The sequence below is a fragment of the Triturus cristatus genome, chromosome 6 (genome assembly GCF_964204655.1).
Source record: "Triturus cristatus chromosome 6, aTriCri1.1, whole genome shotgun sequence".
NCBI classification, from domain to species: Eukaryota; Metazoa; Chordata; class Amphibia; order Caudata; family Salamandridae; genus Triturus; species Triturus cristatus.
Genome location: NC_140589.1, coordinates 334,520,639 through 334,544,615, shown reverse-complemented (window position 1 = coordinate 334,544,615; position 23,977 = coordinate 334,520,639).

Sequence of the window (23,977 nt, the reverse complement as noted above, 5' to 3'; positions counted from 1 at the left end):
TCAGCTGTAGTCAGCAATGGAGGCAACAAAAGAACAATGGGCCAAGGAGGCGGAAGGGGGTGTGTGCACCTCGGACGCCCTGTAAACTGACACGTCCCACAGAAACTTGGAGGCTTTTCATGGTTTCTGTAAACACTGGCTATGCCAATGCTAGCTCCGAGATCGCAGAACAGTAGCAAGTACCATATGGGCACAGTCCCTCCGTGAATTAAGATAAGGGTACCCAAGCACACGTAAAATCAGGGTCAAAACAGTTTAGAATGTACATAAACAAGTAACACAAGTAGATCTTCGTCTCTTTCTTTTGAGTTTCTTCGATTTAATATTCTTTTCTCAGAATGTATTTCACAGTCTTCAAAATGGTTCCCAAGCCAACACGTGTTTCGTCGCCTTTAGTAGTTTTTTACATGCGACTTGTTCACGGCTAGATACAAATTGATATGGTAATTACATTAGTTTATGTGTTATTACAAGATGCAAACATTTGTAAACAACGTAAACAAATGTGCTCCCAGGGTTGGTGTAAAAAACTATGGGTAGATTTATCCATAGATTGTATCACAAGGCTATAGTGTACTATCAAACACCGTGAGGTATGGTGAGCACTAGCCATATCATATCAGTTGGTGATTGTCAGATCTTCTACAAACTAGCGTGTGAGTGACGTATGTGAGACAATCCTGTATGTGCTGGAACTTAATTCCAGTCAGAATTTAATCCGATTTCGCATGCGGTATGAACAGTCCATTAAGTCAGAAAACACAATAAGTACGCAGACTATTGTTGTAAAAAATTTTATGAATAGAGATAGAAAGTGTGCCAAATGGAAAGAGCAGGTGACGCAAATAAAACAACTGACCTGAATACGGTTTTATATGCAAAGTCTGTAAAAATGTAATCAAGATAAGAAAAGTGTCACTATTGGTAACTATATAGACACTTTGTAAAATGCTTGAGTAGTGGACAAGTTCTTGTCCAAATTCATATACATACGTCTAGTATGACGATAATTCCAGGTCATACAATCAAACGACGAGGGAGGGGGAGGTTAAAGAATTTCTTCTGGGTGAAACGCTTTCACATCTCAGCTGTGCTCGAAATTTGAGCACCTCGTCTGAAACAAAAAGATAGATTGTCTCAGTATTGTCAACAGACAATATAACTGGTCTGTCTGTCAGAAATTACATTTCTGCGGCATTGCCGAGATGAGCTATTCATAGATTTGTAAGACCCGTATACGTCTCGTCTATGTATAATATTAGAAATCTGGTATTTAGAACCCGAGACATGTAGAGTATAATCTTAACATGCAGACAGTATAATACTAGTCTGCCCATAATATCACTTGCTATTAACGAAAATAGAATAAAATTAAAATTTATTAAAGTTCATACCGCATGCGAAATCGGATTAAATTCTGACTGGAATTAAGTTCCAGCACATACAGGATTGTCTCACATACGTCACTCACACGCTAGTTTGTAGAAGATCTGACAATCACCAACTGATATGATATGGCTAGTGCTCACCATACCTCACGGTGTTTGATAGTACACTATAGCCTTGTGATACCATCTATGGATAAATCTACCCATAGTTTTTTACACCAACCCTGGGAGCACATTTGTTTACGTTGTTTACAAATGTTTGCATCTTGTAATAACATATAAACTAATGTAATTACCATATCAATTTGTATCTAGCCGTGAACAAGTCGCATGTAAAAAACTACTAAAGGCGACGAAACACGTGTTGGCTTGGGAACCATTTTGAAGACTGTGAAATACATTCTGAGAAAAGAATATTAAATCGAAGAAACTCAAAAGAAAGAGACGAAGATCTACTTGTGTTACTTGTTTATGTACATTCTAAACTGTTTTGACCCTGATTTTACGTGTGCTTGGGTACCCTTATCTTGATTCTATGTGGTTTGACCGCAGTTTTTAGGGAGGCTGGTGGTTCTCCCCTACCCTCTAGCACCGTCACGGATTTAAGAAGTTTACAGATATCAGGTGTACTCACCATAAGCGCCTATCATCTATTATAAATACCACTGTGCAAAACGTTAACTACCTAACAGAATAGAAGGCTGCTGTGGTGCACCATGAATACCTTTGAAAGTATGAAAAGCAGTAGAGACAAAGAAGCAGATGATCTCTTTAACAATAGGGATGACAACACATCATCTTTCTCTTCCAACCCAGGGGCTACATCTAGACCGAATGAGGGCCTCAAGAGTAAATTTCAACGTCTTGAAAAGTTACGGAAGAATGAGGCTTCCAAATGGTGGGACGGGGCCACCCTGAAACAATACATTAAGATTAAGCAAATACCTAGGGGACTCCGTTCCCAAATTCTGCCTACTTACGATGACCTAGACCCAGACCTACTAAAGGCATGGGAACAGGAACTTACAGAAAATTCCAACAAACTTATGGAGATACTGATTGAGAACTGCGATAGAAAGACAGCTAAATTACAAACAGAGATAGAAACCCTAGAGGCAGAAATCAAATCTCTCAATCTTCCAGAACCAACTGAGAAAAACTATAACATCTTGAATGACATTTTGAAACATCACATCTCAGAAATTAAAGCACGAAAGACCAAAAAACTTAAGAGAGATGAGGCTGACTACCGTAATGGTAGGATCTTTACCTTCGCGGCTAAATATGATCACCTTGTATCCAAGGATGATCCCACGAAACCCAAACTGGCAACTCCCGTAAGCTCAAGTAACACCTCACTAGACACACCAGTAACAAGCGAATCAGAACAGGGAGATACCCGGACAGACCCATCAGATTTAGAGAATCGTTTTTTACAAGAGGTGTTACGCATCAAGAAAGGAAACAGGGAACAGAACAAACGCCCTATCATAAGCCCAAGACAAGGAGAGGGAAGAGAGGAGGTAGGAAGGGAGGAAAGGGCAGGCATGAAAACGAGATCTTGGAACAAGAGAAAGTAAACACTGTGAGTATAATCAATCTGTCAACTAAAACATTAACAAACGATGACGAAACACTTCTGAAAAAAGGTCTTAACTTTTGTCCCAAGAGTCATGGTGATGTGGTGGATGTGAAAATTGATTTGTTCAAATTTATTAGGAAAATGAAAATCAAGAAACACTTCATGTTTACGAATGAAATGAATAAAAAAGATACTATTGATCAGCAACTACACCCTCTGAGTGCGGTAACTATTCAAGAAATCATTGACGGGGCGTGGTCTGGCCACACAGGAAGATGGCCGCCTGACGAGTGAGCTCCGCCGCGGGATGGGCTCTTAACAGAAATATCTTTCTCCTTACCTGCTTTGGAGCCCTCTTCACGTGCCCTGTGCTTGCTGGAAGGTGCGGGGCACGACTTGAGCGTGTTCCAGGGATGTGACAGCGCAGTCTTCTTGGTGTTGCTCATCTTGACGAGATTGTGCGGCGCTGCTCACCTGACGTAGCCCGCCTGACGTGCTTCCTTCGGCTGCCTCATCCTCCCCCTAGAAGCCGCGCCCCTGCTACTCATGGAGTGCGCCTGCCCCCTCAAGAGGCCGCGCCTTTGTTGCTGTTGAGGAGCACCCGCTTCCTTATGAGGCCGGGCTCCTGTGGATGTCGAGCGCCCGCCTCCTCATGAGGCCGCGCCTTCGCTGCTTCTGTCAGGCGCCTTCCTCATGAAGTCCCGCCCTTGCTCTTACTGCTGAATACCTGCCTCCTCATGTAGCCGCGCCTCCTTCAGTTTGCCTGTTTTATTCTCCTCAGCAATATTACCTCACAGGAGTCATGGTTCTTGTCGTGCTGCTGGACTGCTGCTGGTAGGATTAACTCCTTTCATAACTTTATTGTGGCGCCTTGTCATTTACCTCAGTCAGTCATTTTGCGCCACACTCTCTGCAAATTAATGTTTTTCTTGCAAGAACAAGCCACGACTGTCACCCACAACTGAACTTTTCGAAATTTTTTCCATCCTCTTATGACTGGCCTCATAGTTTCGCCCCTTCGACTGGGGACGTCTGGAAATGACTCTTTTAATGCAACATGGGTGACGTATATAATAGCATGTCTTAACTTAATGTTATCATAGTGCTTTTGTCAACCTTTCCAGTCAGGTTGTGTACTCTTTGCTTTGATGTGGCTCATGACTTCCCTGTTCATTCTGCAAATTCAATTGTGGTTTATATGCTGTTTCACTCTATTTGTGCGTCTTTGAGCATGCCGACAGCTACACTTTTTTCATCAATGCTTTCAACCTTTGCTTGTGGTTTTGGGGATAACTAAGCAGGGGGTTTTCCCCTTCATGTGATGTACTCTTACCTTTTAGTGTCTGGAATTGTTGTAATTTTATGTTTATATACAAGAACTGTCTACCAGCAAGACGCCCTCACGCATTTTCAAGGTTTCTGTCAAATATTTTCCTCAAATGCCTGCCCCTAGGCAAGGAAATAAGTCTTCTAAACCACTTCTCTTTGCTGAAGCTCTTAAGCAGACCATTAACATGCCAACGAAAGGTACTGCCTCCTCTCCTCCCGCTTTATCCTCGGCTTCGACCTCTAATGGGGGACAGACATCGGCGGTAACTCTGCAGCGTATTTTACACGAAATATCTGAGGTCAGTCGCCGACTAGATGACATGAAACTCACAATTACATCATTAGCTGAGGAGACCAAATCAATTAAAGCAGAATTCACCAGCTTTAATGCGAGGATTGACTCTCTTGACTCCAGAGTTCAGGTGGTGGAGAATCACTTGGACTCCCTTCCCAACAAAGATCGAGACCTCCTATTCTTCCGCAGCAAACTTATTGATTTGGAAGACAGAAGCAGGAGGGATAATGTTCGTTTCTTTGGTTTTCCAGAGAGTATTGAAGGGCAGAGTTCCAGTGCATTTCTGTGTCGCATACTTCCTCAGATGACTGGTATTTCTTTTACCCCACCTCTGGAGATTCAACGGGCCCATAGAATTGGTCCTCTTCGTGATGATCCTGCCGCGCGTCCTCGGCCGATCATTGCTTGTTTTCTCCGACATGACCAAACAAGACAACTACTGTCTGCTGCTCGACTTCGAGGTTCCTTCTCTTTTGAAGGCCATCGCATTCATATGGCAGCTGATTTCTCAAAGGAAACCAATGAACGGCGGAAGGCCTTTCTCTCCATGCGACCTCAGTTACGTCAATTAGATATCAAATATGGCCTGTTTGAACCTGCACGTTTTCGTGTCACCAAAGATGGAGTCTCCAAGGACTTTTTTGATCCAGAACATCTTCAGCAATTTTTGGACTGCCTTCAACCCCAAGATATGGAGGTTCTCTCTGCATCCTCACAGCCAATTCCGTCCCAATCACTCCTTAAATCTTCTACTTCAATGTCAGAACGTAACAGGCGCCCTCCTAGTAGCCCTAGACCTCGGGGCAGGGACCTCGAACGACTTCATCGCTCACAAGAAGATAGGAAGTCAGCAATACAGTCGGTCTCAGCAGCCACATTCCCACAAGACTCACAAAGGGACAAGTCCCGCTCTCCTCTTAAAACCCCTTCGGATGCGGACTGAATAACACTTCCTCATGTGGGGAAAAATCACCTCTTGACCTATTGGCAGCTTATCGTAGACTTTCGGTCCTTGCGGGCCTTGTTTATATTGTTAAATCATTATTATATTTTTGGCATTTTTCGCTGTTATGATATCTGATTGCCTTTTCTTTTTCACCTCTTTTCTCACTAGCTTCTTATCTTACCTCCTTTCCTTTTCACTTTGCCTTCTGCTATATCTCTGCCTTATAATGCTATTCTTTTTTCTCCCTGTATTTCTCACTTTTCATGTTACAATTTTATTGCATATTCTCAACTGGTTTTGCAGTTACTCGGGTGCATTGGCGCCTAATTGTTTGATTATAGTTGTATCACCTTATTTGCTCGTATGCATATTGGTATAGATTTTTTGATATATGTGTATGATATGTTTTATACGCTTAGGTTACCTCACATTTAATTACTGTAAGATTTCTCCTCTTATGTAGTGTTGCTTCTCAACCCCTATTTGGCTTTCTCTACCTTCTTCTGTTCTTCTATATTGCTCTTTTGGGCTTCCCTTCTATATTATCAATGCCTTCTTAATTGCTTCTCTCTTTCTGTGGGGTCTTTTCCCGCGGCGGCGCTCTAGTGCGCCCAGACCCGCAGGTAACAGTTTTACGGTTTCTTGTTCTTTACTCGCTATTATTCTATAGCTTCTTTATTACTGTATTATTTTCTAAATTTTACCTCCTTTCGTCTTTATCTTTTTATTGTTTTCTTTATGCATTTCATCTAGATTAGAAGTACTACTTCCACTTATATTCTTTCTGTTTCCTCTTTCTTTTGTTATTTCTCTTCCTTTTCTTTTTGTCTGGTTCACCACGTTGTTTTGTGCTTTATATTATTTTCTTCCTCCTGACTTTTGCTCTATTCTACTATGACACAGGCACATTCTCTGAATGCGATCACTTGGAATGTACATGGCCTCACCCATTACATAAAGCGGAAGAAAGTACTCTCCTATCTCCAGACCAAACATGTAGATGTGGCCTTGCTTCAGGAGACCCATTTGGATGCTCTGGAGTCGGATAAACTTTGCAGAGACTGGGTGGGCAAGGTTATCCATAGTAGTGTTCAACAAGACGATTCCTCAGACACAGGCCCTCTCCGCAAATGTGGAGTAGCAATCCTCCTTCGCAAATCCCTCCCGGTCACTGTCTCTAAAACATGGTCAGATGTAAATGGCCGTTATGTATTTGCCAAACTTAAAATTGGAGAGTCTCACATTTGTGTAGGGTCTGTCTATGCCCCTACGGGTGCCAAAAAAACATTCTTTCTTCAACTTTCCCGTTTGCTGCTTGAAATTAATGCATCACAATATTTGATTGGCGGAGACTGGAATGTGACGCAAGATACCATTCTAGACAAAACTGGCTCATTAGATAGGGGCAATGCGTCAGACAGAGCCTTGTTGGGGGACATCATATCAGATATTGGACTGGTTGACCATTGGCGTTTTAGCCATCCAACAGATAAGGAATATACTTTCTTTTCTTCGGCCCATGGTACATTTTCTCGTCTTGATTACTTCCTTATTTCTCATAACACAGTTCAATTCGTTACAGACTCCTGCATCCTGGAAGCGGCCTTGTCTGATCACTCTCCGGTTCTCCTTTCCCTTGATCTGGGTCTCTCTCGGCCTGGACGTAAACCATGGCGAATGAGCATCCAACGCCACAGGACTCCTGCTGGTAAGGCCCAACTACAATTACACCTTCAAAATTATCTTTCTACTAATCAGGGGTCTGTCACCTCCAGCAGGACTCTTTGGGCCGCGGCGAAGGCTACTTTGAGGGGGCAATTAATGCGTGATGCAGCAATTGCTAATAAACAAAATGCAAGGAGACAAAGTGAGCTCGAATCTGATATACAAACTTATTCTCGCTTATACACCACATCTCCGTCTCTACAAAACCGCAAATTATTAGAGCAAGCTCGAATGGCCTTAAATAGCCTTTTTACATCTAAAGCAGAATACGCTTTACAGAAAATGAAAGGCCGGCATTACGAGCAAGGGGAAAAGGCGGGAAGGTTATTAGCCGCGCAGCTGCGTCAGAGGGAGGCGTCCATGGCCATTCCGGCCATTAGATCTACGCAAGGTCACTTGTGCACGAAACCTCAAGACATCGTTAATGAGTTCGCCTCTTTTTACGAATCTCTTTACACCTCCGATAGTAGAATGGACTCGGATAAAATGACAGCATTTCTTGCAAAAGTACATCTTCCTTCTCTTTCGGCGGAGGGCAGAGCCATCCTAGAGGGTGAAATAACCAGAGATGAGGTCTCTAGTGCGATTACCGCCCTGCCCTATCACAAGGCCCCTGGTGAAGATGGATTTCCCCCTGAGTTCTATCGCTGGGCAGGTCACAATATTATTGATACCCTGCATGCCGCATTCCAGGAGGCGGATAGTTCATCTTCACTAGGACCTCTTTCTAACAAGGCTATTATTGTTGTGCTTCCAAAGCCAGGTAAGGACCCCCAGCTCTGCAGTAGCTATCGCCCCATCTCTTTATTGAACACTGATATTAAAGTCCTGGCCAGCATTCTTGCTTCGCGTTTGCGTAAGGTCTTGCCTTCCTTGATACACCATTCTCAAGTAGGCTTTGTACCGGGTCGATCCTCTCGGAACCATCTGCGTTCTCTGGCCCATGCATTATGGTCGGCTCAACATCTTAAGGATGATGCGTTAGCCCTTTCACTTGACGCAGAAAAGGCGTTCGACCGCATTGAATGGAATTATCTTTTCAAAGTCATGGATAGATTTGGTTTAGGCACGAAATTTATTGATAAGGTACGCTTATTATATGACCATCCTTCTGCTCAGGTAAATTGTGGTGGGTTTCTATCAGACACCTTTACCATTAAGAGAGGGACACGTCAAGGATGTCCACTATCCCCTCTTTTGTTTCTTCTGGCTATGGAGCCCTTGGCCGCCACCATTCGTCAATCGGATGAGGTCTCTGGTGTCCCCCTTCCAATTGGACATTCTAAAATATACTTATATGCTGATGATATCCTACTCACCCTTACTCGTCTTCCCCGGTCGATTCCTTCTCTTCTTCACATTATTAATGATTTCTCCTCTTTTTCAGGTTATAAGATTAATTGGGACAAGAGTGAGGCTTTGCCCATCTCTAACGGTACCACCAAAGCAGCCATTTTTGGATTTCCTTTTCATTGGCAGCCTTCACGCCTTAAATACTTGGGTGTCCTTGTTAATAAAGGATTGCAAGACATGGTTGCAGATAATTTATCTCCTCTTATATCCCAAATGCAACGGGATTTTGACAAATGGAAGGCTTTGGGCCTTTCTCTTTGGGGCAGAACTCAGGCGGTTAAAATGGTTACCCTTCCGAGATTTATATACATTCTAGGTATGCTTCCTTTGCAGATCCCTTTATCCTTACTTCGATCAATAGATGCCCAGATTAAAACTTTCATCTGGGGTACTATGAAGCCGCGACTTGCTATCATTAAGTTGAAGGCTCACCAATTATCTGGCGGAATCGGTCTTCCTTCTATTGAACACTACTCTTTGGCGTTACATATTTCCCAAACCTCATATTTTTTACCTGGCATCAAAGATTTACCACAATGGGTTCCAATAGAAAGACATCTTCTATCCTCGGAATCAAACCTTTCTCCCCTGTATGGTACTGGCTCTAGTCGTTCTGACCCAAAAAACCCGATACTATCTGCCATGCATAAATCCTGGCAGAGAAGTCATAGATTATTAGGCTCAAACTCCAGAATACATGCTAAAGCTCCCTTGTGGAATAACTCGGGGATCCGTATTAATGGCCGTATGTTATCCTGGCCTGAATGGCGAGCTGCAGGTATTCTCTATCCGGATCAACTCCTACATGATGGGGATTTTAAGCCATTCTCTCAGCTCAGGGTAGAATTTGATCTTCCCCTTCATCATTCTTCCAAATATCTTCAACTCCAACAATGCTTAAAGACCCATATGGGAACATCACCATGGCTCCTGCAGGATTCCCCTATATTATCCTATTTGCACATTTGGGGGAAATTTAAGGGTGTTACTTCTGGTATATACAAAATTTTTTCATCTCATCTTTTTTCTAAATCTCTTTCACATGATCTCCAGCGTAAATGGCAATCTCGTCTCTCCATTTCCTTTTCCGATACTGAGTGGGATTTGATCCTAGAGAATTTAAATAAGGGAGCTCGTGAATCAAGGCTTAAATTTTGTCTTTTTAAAATTCTGCATGATTGGCACTGGTCTCCTGTCAAATTACATCAAGCTGGTCTTCTCTCTCATTCTAACTGCTGGAGATGCTTCAATTCAGGTTGTGATATTACTCATATCATTTGTGAATGTCCTAGTATTCAACCTTATTGGACTTTTATCGGTGCTACCTTGAAATCCACTATGCCCTTAAAATTGCCACTTACATCTACTACCATTCTCCTACATGACTTACGTCATTCCCCAAAGCTCACGAAGCCACAACTCCGTCTTTTTCATACTTCAATTGCTACTGCCAAAATATGTATACTGCGTCATTGGAAATCAACTATGCCTCCATCACAGGAGGACTGGTTGGTGGCAATGATGCAAACTGCTTCCCATGAACGTACAATCTATAATCTTCAAGATCAAAACGACACCTTTCTTCGAATATGGTCTCCATTTCTTAAATCAAATGCTGCTGATTCTCCGGCCTCCACTTCTACTCAAACACACTAATCAACTTTCACTTTTCTGTCCTTTGTTTTTTCTCTTCTCTCTGTTTCCTCACAATCCTTTGCTTCCTCCGTTGTGGTATTCTTCTGCTTTTATCTAATTATTTTTCCTTTTGTTCTATTTCTTTATATTTCCAGCACTCTTTATTCTACTATGTTTTTCTTCTCTCTTTTTTCCCTATTGCTCACTCTTATTACATATTATTCTGGGTTTTGATATCTTTGTTGCATTAATTTGTATTTATCTATTTAAACGCATATTTATATCGTATTTATTTATCAATTTCTTATTCCATGATTCCTTCTAACATGTAATTATTCTCTTTTATTTACTATTGCATATGCTCTAATGTATTTGTCTTATAAAATTCAATAAAAAATTTCAACACAAAAAAAGAAATCATTGACACTAGGCTACTTTTGTCACTAACAGATTGTGAAGATGAAATTACAACTGCAGATATTGTCATGCGTGATCTGAATGTGATAGGTGATGTACGAGTGGAAAGTGGCTTAAGAGAAAAATCTAAATGGGTACCAACGTTACAGAGTGGGAACAGTATAGACATTTTCCACAAACTTGTCAGCAGCGATTTAGACAGATTTGATCTAAAGAAACGCACACCACGACTAAGGAACGATAACCTGACATATGGGGAAAGACAAGCATTACATAAGTTAAGAACTGATGACAACATTATTATAAAGGAGGCGGACAAAGGGGGCAACATTGTCATCATGTCCAACCTTGACTATGAGAAACAAATTCTCTCCCAATTGGGAGACTTGGAATGCTATGAACACCTTTCCAGCAATCCAATTTGGAAATTGACAGAACACATTAACAGACATTTAAAACAATGGTATGGCATGGGTATTCTAGATCATGATGAGTATAGCTATCTGCAGGTTAATAAACCAAGATACCCTTGCCTGTATACACTGCCTAAAATACATAAAAACCTTCCGTTCCCTCCGGGTAGACCTATCATTTCAGGGATAGAGGGCCCCACAGAAAGAATGTCAGAATATGTCGACAGTTTCCTAAAACCACTGGTATGCAATCTCCCATCATATATACGGGACACAAAACATATTTTGGGACTCTTATCGGACATTACATGGGGACCAGAAATGATACTAGTGACACTAGATGTCACGGCCCTCTACACCAGTATCAATAGAGAATGTGGATTAAAAGCGATCAAAAAAATCTTAAGCACTAGATCTGCAAGCACATGGGAACATACAGAGATGTTGATTACTATGATAGAACTTATCCTTGACAACAACGTATTTTTGTTTAAGGATAGGTGGTATCGTCAAAAACAGGGAGTTGCCATGGGCTCCAGATTCTCTCCTTCATACGCCAACCTGTTCATGGGATGGCTTGAGGAGGAGTGGATCTGGGGCCAACATGGATCGGAATGGACAGAGTTTATTCTCTTTTGGGGCAGATATATCGATGACTGCCTGATGATCTGGACAGGAGATGAAGAAACACTCATGAAATTTGTTGAACACCTCAACAATAATACATGGAATATCAGATTCACACATGAGCATAGCAAGGTGAAAGTCACATTCCTTGACATAGAATTGTATGTAGGGAACAATCAGATTAATAGCAGATTGTATCGCAAAGACACGGCGTGCAATGCAATATTGCATGCCACCAGCGCGCACCCTAGGCACCAGATCAATGCGATACCCTATGGAGAATTTGTCAGAGCCAGACGCAACTGTAGTCTGGACGCTGAATTTACAAAATGTACTGAAGAAATGACTGAACGCTTTAAATCCAGGGGTTACAACACCAATATTTTAAAAAAAGCAAAATCTAGGATCATGAAGATCAAAAGAGAAACGACCCTCAGGGATATTACCAACAGGAAGACAGATGATAACAAAGTAAGATTTATTACAAACTACAATGACATTTCGGATGTGCTAGTTAAAAGTCTTAACAGACACTGGCATATCCTCAAAAAAGACGATACCATGACAGGGGTTATTGGCAACAAACCAGAAATCACCTATAAAAAAGGGAACTCCCTTAGAGGTCTCCTTAGCCCCAGCTATCCAATAGCCACTACCGGTAAAAACTGGTTGACTACACATACGGAGGGCTTCCATAGATGTGGACACTGCTCAGCGTGCAAATGGGCTTACAATAAGAAATTGGAATTCATGGGTCCTAACGAGAAATGTTACAAGATTAGGACGAATATCAATTGCAACACTAATTTTGTTGTATATATTATCGAGTGCAGGTGCAACAAAAAATATGTGGGCAGCACGATACGCCCCCTACGTGTCAGGATAGGGGAACACATGAGGGCAGTGAAACAGGGTGATGAAAGATACCCCATTGCGACACACATCCTGGAATGCCACTCGCAGGGAGTACACAGGGACTTTACATTCTATGGTATAGAGCAAACCATGAGAAACCCTAGAGGGGGTAACAGAGAACTCATGCTTCGTAGAAATGAAGCCTCCTGGATATTGAAATTGCGTACGACTGAGTTAGGGATTAATGTTGATGATGAAATGCATTATTTTCTTGGTAAATGAAGTCAGACACTATATACGACCATATTATTGTATCATCTCCTGAGAGTATTGGACAGTGTACAAATACATAGATGTTGTTCTTCTGAAAACATTTGGTTGTTGTATAAATATGGTTCTATTGAAGAAATTATGAGAATTCTGCGAAGTATATGTTTCATGATGTCACTCACCCATTCACCATAAAACACCACTGGTTACATGTGGTAAGCCACTATTAATTTTATACACATCACGGTATGTACAGTCTTTGAGTTTCGGAAATTCCTTGGATACTTGACAAACAAATTTTCAGTTCACTACAGGTACGCCTCATGTTCCCTAATTATGATAGTTTCAGATTTTCTATTCGACTATTCGAGATATGTATATGTGACCCTACACTTACGCTTTTATAATATACACTCGATAACTGCCTACAGTGCAGTCGTGATTTCTGTTCACTTTGGACCCGTAATAAAGTTTTCTTTGCCTTCACTATTTTAGGCATGTCCTGACCTAAGATGGCTGCCAAACTTGCAAATCAATGTATGCTTAAATGACGTTGATATCAGTGATAAAATCAAAATTGGATACTCTAAGTTTGGTAATTCCATTTAAAAAGCGAATGCGTTATGCAATATTTTCTACCGATTGATCAAATCGGTTACGAACATGATAATGTCACTCGCACTTATATCGGGTCTGGAATATTGATAAAACATGGTTTAATCGCGTCCTATTCATTTAGATAATACTAAAAATAGAATTCGGTGATATTTCTACCCATTCTATACTATCCAGACGCAACCTTCTTAAATATGGCGCCTGTGGTTTTTGGTGGTATGCTTTCCGCAGCTGCCCGACTTCCGGTCACGTGACCTTCCACTCGTGCATATACTTGCCGAGTAAACGCACACCGACAACTCTAATTTGGAGCCAGACGCGGTTGGGGGAAGATACACTTCACAGACCGAGAGGTAAGAGGAGAACGAATAACGGGGCACGCTTTGTCATTTTACCATAACCTTTTACCCTTTACAAAGAGTAAATACGTTTATATATATAGACCGAGAGGTAAGAGGAGAACGAATAACGGGGCACGCCTTGTCATTTACCATAACCTTTTACTCTTTACAAAGAGTAAATACATTTATAAATTACGAGCCAGACAGTGAGAACACAAGGATATCTATTTGTTTTTAACGAGGATTCTTTTTGATTGAACATAGATAACTTTGGAATGAGGAGTTTATAAAATTTATTGTTCTTGTGTTCCCTTGTTTAAGAACAAATGTGAATGGGCACACCGAGATTTTACTCGTGTATGCTGAGACTAGAGTTTTAAATTTTAATTTTATTCTATTTTCGTTAATAGCAAGTGATATTATGGGCAGACTAGTATTATACTGTCTGCATGTTAAGATTATACTCTACATGTCTCGGGTTCTAAATACCAGATTTCTAATATTATACATAGACGAGACGTATACGGGTCTTACAAATCTATGAATAGCTCATCTCGGCAATGCCGCAGAAATGTAATTTCTGACAGACAGACCAGTTATATTGTCTGTTGACAATACTGAGACAATCTATCTTTTTGTTTCAGACGAGGTGCTCAAATTTCGAGCACAGCTGAGATGTGAAAGCGTTTCACCCAGAAGAAATTCTTTAACCTCCCCCTCCCTCGTCGTTTGATTGTATGACCTGGAATTATCGTCATACTAGACGTATGTATATGAATTTGGACAAGAACTTGTCCACTACTCAAGCATTTTACAAAGTGTCTATATAGTTACCAATAGTGACACTTTTCTTATCTTGATTACATTTTTACAGACTTTGCATATAAAACCGTATTCAGGTCAGTTGTTTTATTTGCGTCACCTGCTCTTTCCATTTGGCACACTTTCTATCTCTATTCATAAAATTTTTTACAACAATAGTCTGCGTACTTATTGTGTTTTCTGACTTAATGGACTGTTCATACCGCATGCGAAATCGGATTAAATTCTGACTGGAATTAAGTTCCAGCACATACAGGATTGTCTCACATACGTCACTCACACGCTAGTTTGTAGAAGATCTGACAATCACCAACTGATATGATATGGCTAGTGCTCACCATACCTCACGGTGTTTGATAGTACACTATAGCCTTGTGATACCATCTATGGATAAATCTACCCATAGTTTTTTACACCAACCCTGGGAGCACATTTGTTTACGTTGTTTACAAATGTTTGCATCTTGTAATAACATATAAACTAATGTAATTACCATATCAATTTGTATCTAGCCGTGAACAAGTCGCATGTAAAAAACTACTAAAGGCGACGAAACACGTGTTGGCTTGGGAACCATTTTGAAGACTGTGAAATACATTCTGAGAAAAGAATATTAAATCGAAGAAACTCAAAAGAAAGAGACGAAGATCTACTTGTGTTACTTGTTTATGTACATTCTAAACTGTTTTGACCCTGATTTTACGTGTGCTTGGGTACCCTTATCTTGATTCTATGTGGTTTGACCGCAGTTTTTAGGGAGGCTGGTGGTTCTCCCCTACCCTCTAGCACCGTCACGGATTTAAGAAGTTTACAGATATCAGGTGTACTCACCATAAGCGCCTATCATCTATTATAAATACCACTGTGCAAAACGTTAACTACCCTCCGTGAATTACTGTGGAAATGTGCGCTGCGTGTAACGTAATTGTCGTAATCTGCTGCACAGCAGGAAAGGCAGCAGTCTCCCCTACATTTGCCTGTGTGAATTTTCAAACACACAGAGCCGGAAAAAAAGCAGACATGAGTATCAGGGCCATTACTAGATATTACACTTCGATTACGGAAATGCAGCATATGAAAAACTGCTATTTGGGCTGAAACACAGGTGCTGGTGGGTCAAGACAACTGCTAATATGGGTGTTTTGCTTCAAGCACACATCTCTCATGCTTTGTAATCAGCTCTGACATTCTGTGAGATTCCAAGTTATGCTCAAGCTGGCCATTTAGTAATATAAAGTTATGCATGAAATTGGGCATTGGCTTCCACATCACCTGTCAGCTCCTAGTTCCATGAGCATTATGCACTTCTGTCTGTAGAGCAGAGCCTATTCCCTCTGCATATGAGACTTTAATTAAATCTTGGATGAAGAGATGTCTCAGGTTTAGTAGCTGACATTCTCTCCCAACTCAGATCAGCTGTTCCTTTACTAAATAACCATTTAGGAGGAAGAGTAAGCATCGCTTTTCAATTTATGGGCATTGATATTTTCCAGATTTCTTGTTGGTTTGCTTTGAGCATAGTTATGTGGTGTTAACATAATGTGCGACTAAGGTATTTAAAGTATCCCCTGTCCAATTTTCAAATCCCCTTTCAGCACTCATATTTGTTTTGTGCTGCTACTTAGCAAACTATTAAAGTGGAATTATTTTAGTTTAATGCTTATTTTGTTACCTTTTGCTCAATTTTTCCACCAATCTAAAGATATCCCAGTATGCTTGTATACAACCACAGACACTAAAAACTCTTAATCGTCAGAAGAGATATAGTAACATAAAGAAATACTTCCAATTTTCCTTAGCTTTTCAAAACTTTGCCTGCATGACAGAAATCACCCAATGGATGAAGATCAACTGTCTAAAGCTGAACACTGACAAAAATTAAATTGTGATCTTCAGGAAGAGTACATCTCCATGGGACTAAACTTGGTGGCCATCAGAGCTAGGACCAGCACCCACCATACCACCACCACTCACTCCAATAACCTCTGGATAATCATTGACAGAAAGCTCAACATGACCGCACAAGTCAATTCTGTCACTGCCTCATGATTCTTTACACTGAAGAAGATTTTCAAATGGTCACCAGTCAGAACCTGGAAAACCATCACACACGCCCAGGTCATATGCAGGATGGACTATGGGAACACTATCTATGCCAGGATATACAAAAAACTCACTAGAAATCTGCAGGCTACTCAAAACTTTGCAGCCAGAATCACTCTTAACTTCTTACGCTGCACTTACATCACACCACACCCAAGGGGGCTCCATTTGCTCCTCATCCGCAAATGAGCACCATTGAAACTCCTCACCCACGCTTTCGAGGCACAACATAAGACTGGCCCAGCATACCTCAACAATCACATCTTCTTTCAAAACCTTCCGGACACCTACACTCAGCCAGACTCCTACTTGTACAAATCCCACTGATACGGAAAACCAGATTTGGCAGTTGAGACTTCTCCTACATCAGTCCTAAAGTGTGGAACGCACTCTAGCTATACATAAGAGCCTCCTCCATCATTCTGGAATTCCACAAGAAGTTGAAGACCTGGCTTTTTGAGCAGTCCCACTAGACTGTAGGTGTGGTTAGATTCACACCTGCTCAGCACCAGGATACCAACCTAGGTGACAGTGTGGTCTACAAATCTGCATCACATAACATAACTAACTTCCTAATTCTTGCCAACATTTATAAACGTTATCTGAAAACCCACCACATGTTCATTTCTCTAGAAAGTGGTGTTACCACCGGTGCCAGCCTAAGGGTGTGCGAACCATGTGGTTGCACAGGACTCGCACCCTAGGGGGGCCCAAAAATGTCTCTGAAAACTTCACAGAAATTTACCACGGATGTCAGAGTGCCTGCCCCTCAGCGCCGATGCTCTCGTTGGCCAGTTCTCTCAGCTGAACTCAGCAATGGAGGCAACAATAGAACAATGGGCCAAGGAGGCGGAAGGGGGTGTGTGCACCTCGGACGCCCTGTAAACTGACACGTCCCACAGAAACTTGGAGGCTTTTCATGGTTTCAGTAAACACTGGCTATGACACTGCTAGCTCCGAGATCGCAGACCAGTAGCAAGTATCATATGGGCACAGTCCCTCCGTGAATTACTGTCAGAATGTGCGCTGCGTGTAACGTCATTGTCGTAATCTGCTGCACCGCAGGAAAGGCAGCCATCTCCCCTACATTTGCCTGTGTGGATTTTCAAACAGACAGAGCAGGAAAAAAAGCAGCCAGTGTTTTATGAATGCATTTCTCAATTCATTCATATCCAGTAACATTCCCCATTATCTGCAACGTGAGAAGTTTAAGCAACCTGCCTTAACATGCGGAAGGGATGACGCAGATCTTGTTTTAACTTTTAACCTGGGGTGTCGCTCATTTTAATGTGCAGGCTGTGAGTGGGCAGCCAAAGCCTGGAACAAACTCCCAGTCAATATCAGAAGCTCCCCCACCCTGCACACCTTCAGGAAGAGCCTCAAGACCTGATTGTTCCGCTGACCTCGAGCAGTCCCCCCCCCCCCCCAGGGCCTTGACACCCTCATGGGTGAGTAGGGTTCTTTATAAACCCCTGATTGATTGATTGATTTTCCACCTTAGATTAGGAGATCAAGCAGTCGAATGTGGTGTAGGATCTACCCATCCTCTGCTGCAGAGCACCATAGTTCAGGTCCCGCCACCTTTCCAATGTGTTTTCAATGTACTATAGACTCCTCAGTGGAACTTACAAAGGCTTAAGAAAAACAAACTCACAGAGGCCAACAACCAGAATATTGCGAGTTTGCACAGAATTTAAAAAGGCTGATAATTTCATCATCACTGGTGTGTATGTTTCACATCCTCATTTAGCAGATTGTATGGGCCATATAATCAAGAACGGGAGTAACATTATCCTCGCTTTAGCGGCAGGAAACTGCCGCTAAAGCGGCGATAAGGGGCTTGATAATATGCCCTAGAGAATTCCAATGGATCCCAGGTTTGATGTCCTTCCCACCAGAACCTGGGCTTCTATTGGAATTCTCTAGGGCATATTATCAGGGACCCAAGGAACCACACAAGGTGAGTGTGCAGAGTGGGAATACGACCACATACTCACTTGAACTCTCTGGGTCAGTGGCAGCTCCTCGAGGGAGTGCTGCGGGGCGGCGGAGCGGGGGAGGGGCTGGGTGGGGGGGAGTAGTAAACTCCAGCATATGGCCGACCAGAGTTAAGTGAATAAATAAATAAATACAACAAATTACATTCCGTGCGCTGCAATGCCATTGCGTTGCAGCGCACGCAATGTAGTTCGTTTTATTTATTTATTTATTCACTTAACTCCAGTCAGCCGTATGCCAGAGTTTACTACCCCCACCCTGCCCCTCCACCGCCCCGCCCACCAACCCGCAGCACTCCCTCGAGGAGCCGCCACTGCTCTGGGTACGCTATGGATGCAGTTTTCAAAGAAAAAGGACCCTTCCCAGCAGACCCTGGAGAAACCCCATGGAAGATGGAAGGTTGGAGAGTTACCCCACCCGTGGATATCACAGGAACCAGGATACCTAACCCATGAGAAGCCAGGTACATAGGTGTCAAGTGACGTCGGAAACCACCGTAGACCACAATGGAGGATTTCAGGCAAGTTGCTGCTGGAGAAGAAGATGAAGGAGTTCGGTGGTACCAAAAGGTGGATGTAAGGTGAGAAGCATTTGCAAGCAGAGGGGACAGAGTCTATGCCACTCAGGAGTGCCCAGGAGGCACAGACGATGAATGCCCACAAATGTCAGAGGTGCAGGAGAGTTTGACTGTGCCCTTCAAGTTGCAGCTGCATGGACCAGGCAATGATGAGGAAGAAAAGGAGCCATTTATGAGCTGTTCCACGTCGGATGTCGAGAGCCAACGGTTCAGTGTCCGGCAGGGGCACCAACAAGCCTTGGCAGCCGCAAACAATGTAGATGACAAAAAAGGAGCAGTGTCGGGACCAGCAACATCCAAGTGACTCACAATGCACAGGAAGTTGGAGCAGGCCCTGAGCAAGCAGGCAAGCTCATTGGTGTCTTTGGATGTTTACAGGCCTGGTGAAGAACCCATATGGAGCACGGGCACCGACATTGCAGAAGACCAGCTGGACGACGAGACCAGGAGCAGCAGGAATCTTCCCCGGTGCAGTCTCGGTTCCCAAAGAGAAGTCCAGCGAAGTCCAGGGTGTCCAGACGGTTGAAGTTGAACTGGTATGTGATCTGAATATTGTCCCACTATGAACCTTGGGACCCATCCCCAGATAAGCCCTTAAGTACCCTTACAAAAGGGTTGGGACGTTTCAGGGGTACCTTCTGGAGGAGGTGTTGGACAGTGGGCAGGATACTCCCATGTCCTTTGTCCAGTTTTTTGCCAGAGCTCCCTGAACTAGTTTGAGCTAGAGTATGCAAGGAGGGCACTAAATGTGCCCTTCAAGCAGTCTCAGTAGCGCTGGCACGCACCCCCATCCTGGCCCAATACTCTAAACCCTGTCTGGGAGGTGGTCACACCTCCCTGTGACAGGATATCTTTTGTTCTGCCTTCCCCTGCTCAAGATTGGCTCAGCAGCAGGAGGGCACAAACATGTCTCTGGTACGCACCAGCCCTGGAAGGTTGGTACTGGGAGCACTGAAGGCCTCCTGTAGGAGATTTACTGTGCATGGAATCATACCTCTCACACCGTTTATGGTGTGGAGTATGATTCCTACATGTTTGATACCAAACATGACAGGGTTCGTTACAACCAGTTTAGAGATGGTCCTCGCGCAATGACGCATGGCCACTCTATATATTGTATGACTGTTGCACTTACAACCCAGGCGATTGGACTCTGTAGGTTATAGGGGTGCCCCGCTTATGGGGCACCCTCACACCTAGAACAGAACACCCTGCCTTTAGGATTGAAAAGGTCTTTAGGGTGACTTATAAGTTTTAAGTGTTGTGACCTCAGACATCAGAAACTTATATCTGTCATAAGTGGTGCTAGTACCACCTTACACAGGTTGCAATGGCAGGCCTGTAGTCACAATTTGAGTGTCTCTCATGGGTGGCATAATGCATGCTTCAGCCCATGGGAGACGCCTGGTTTTCCCATTGCCCTGTGTACCTTAGTACCATATTCTAGGGACTTACGAGGGCACACCAGTAGCCAATCTGGAGCACAGAGACTGGGGTTCTGATTAGCAGGATCCGGGACAGACTAATTAGAAAACATAATGACACCAGAAAAAAGTGGGGGTGACCATGAAAGCACATCCTACTTTCCTACACTACTGAAATTGCCTTTGAGATAGCCTCATGGTTTTATGATCCAGTGGAGACCAGCTTTGGATTGAGAAGAGGACAAGAAGGAGAAAATTATCCAGTAACTGTAACAGAAAAAAAATCTAGATTGAATACTTCAATGTCATTGCTGATCAGGCAATCAGAAAACTCAAAGAACGTTTTGAACAAGGGCTAACATTTATTGACAGATATGGGCTTGTACACCAAGTCATATCAGGTAAACCCTTAGAAACAGGAGCGCTCTAGAAAGAGTGTAAAGATGCAGCTATATATATTGAAGAAACAACTGCAGAGGATGATCTCATCACAGAAATTTAATTCTTCCAGGGTCTGTACAAGAATACATGTATGACAACCGCTTGCATGAAATGTATCTCAATTTAAACATTATTCATATAATGTTTTTGGACACTTACTATCACAGTAGCCTCTGGGAAACAATCCTTCTCAAAGATGTAAATTATTAAGAATTACTTCTTCAATGGCCCAGGACCGGCTGACTGGGTTTGCACCGATATCAGTTAAACATGAAGTTGGAGAAAATATTGACCACAGTGAATTAATAAAAGAATTTGCAAGACAAAAAGCAAGGAAGAAGTAGCATGATATGCTATGCTATTACAGGTGCACTTGCATAGTTAAATTTAACTTGTTGTCCTGTCAAGTCGTTTCTATAAACCTATATAGGATCTGCGCGTTTAGACAATATAGACTATGGGATTGGTGTCCAGACTGATTCCAGACACCCCCACTGGGTATGGTTGCCTGTATACCAGCTAGCTCACAGTGCCACTGTAAATTTCTTTTACCAAGGAAAGAATAGTTCTTGGCAACTATAGTGACACGACAACCCTGTCCAATCAAAGATCATGGAAACAGTACAGTACTTTTTGTTCAGTCACTCCTGCTCACTTTGTCTCATAGAGATACACAGAATAAACGGTGGGGACATTTTCAATACGCAGTTATTGAACCAGCGTCATTCTAGTGTAAAATAGGTCTGCTGAAACAATCATAAGATAGAAAGAGATATAAATGATTATAAGCACCAATAGAATAAATGGATGGTAGATTCCTACCATTATGCTAAAACAATGAATAAGACAGGTATGTAAATACATGACAGTGATAACGCGTACTCCTATGATGCAACAATAACTAGATGTACCTAAGCGTACCTTGCATGTGTGTACAGCCAAAAATCCCCCTATGCTGAAGCCAACCCCATTACCTGAAGTGAGAGACTGTGGGACCCCGTCTTGGTCTTGAGATGTCAAACCAATGCGAGCTGGACTGTCTGTGGGCAGGAACCTTGGCGTCTTGTGTCAGTGTGTCAGCATGGAAGTCTTTCCCCTCTGCCTGCCTCAGCAAAGATATGGTCTATGTGTACCCAAAAGGTACCCTCAGGAGTTCTACCATGCTGTGTCATGTCGGGCAAAGATGACGGAAGGGATGACCCTTATACATAGGGGTCTATTAGTATTTTTTCCACACGCCCGCATCGGTCCTCACGCCCGCCATATTACTATGGCCAAACATAGCCCATTTCCCGTCCGCCGCGGTTCGACGCGAACCGCCATCAAAGTGCAACCGCCACCGCCGCTGTGGGAGCAATGGAGACTCACTGCAGTGCGGAATGACGTCCCATCTGCTGTACAAATCAGGATGCGCCAAACATCCAGTCACACCGCATCGGAGAAACCACCCAACCAGAGATGGCGGAAGCATGACAGCGGAACACCAGAGTCCCGATCCCTTCCACCCGGTCCCGACCACAATGGATCCAGCTCTACACGTCTTCCCGGTGCTGTACCTGATACATTACCAGCAACTCATGGACCGTCGCGGACAACGACGCAGGTACGAAAACACACAATCCCGCACACAACCACAACACACAGCTCATTGGCTGATATAGGATTCTTGTCCACACCAGATACCCTGGTGGGGGCAGGAACACATCCACAAGTGTACCCACACATGTCTTACCTGTCACCAAATCACCCCTCCGCATCCACGTCACCCATCTACCGCGACCATGAAGTAATGTCCCGGTCACGTCACCGTGAAGACGCGTGAAAACATGTGCACAATGCAGAAGGCAGGGCCAGCGCTAGGCATGGGCAGTGCACAAAGACCACAGGGCCACACCTCCACCCTCCACACTAGGCCCCCCCGACATGAAGGGACATGCCATGTGCCCCTCCTGTGCTCCCCCGTGCACAATAACCAGCAAGGTGAACCCACACCTTGCACCAAACACAAAACAACTAGGGAGACAGCCACAGCAGGTGTGGAACACACAGCAAAGAAGCACAGGTCCAGGGCAACCCACACACCACAATAACACAACACTCATGGCAAGAAAACTGAGTCCAAGCATAATATGAACAAATACACAGATAATGAACAATCACTCTACTGGACACACAGCCTGCCATGTCACACAGACCTACCCCACACTGACACACAGTCACATACACAGACCACATGCCAGCAGCAATGGAGTACAACATATAGGAAAGCTAAAGTGAGGTGCACACAAATGGAAGGCCAAGGATCTAACCACCAAGCATGTGTACATCACATGCAAGAGAAGGAACATATAACAACACCCTCAGCCCATGAAATCACACATGGCTGGCACAGTGGGTGAAATCAAACCACAGTCACCTCAGTGCAGCAACTCAGGGAGACAGCAAAGCAACCCATGTACAGGCACACATCTGTATCCAACTACTTGACAGGAGTATATCAGCAGCACAACACACAGGGCCCATTGCAACACTCCATGACTGTCAAACACAAGTAGGAATCTTCACACATACCCCCATCACACCTGCAGCACACAGCACCAGTGTCATACACACAGACGGGTGCCAATAATGCCCAATCAATACACTGACAAACAATCACACTCCCTGGGGGGTATACACAAACATCACATTGCCTGAACCAATGATTACACAAAAACAACAGCCAAACACATAACTCAACAAAAGCACACACAGAACCACAACAAGACCAGACATGACCTCTGCAGCAAAACTGTGGAAAGGCAATGGGAGCACAGACAGA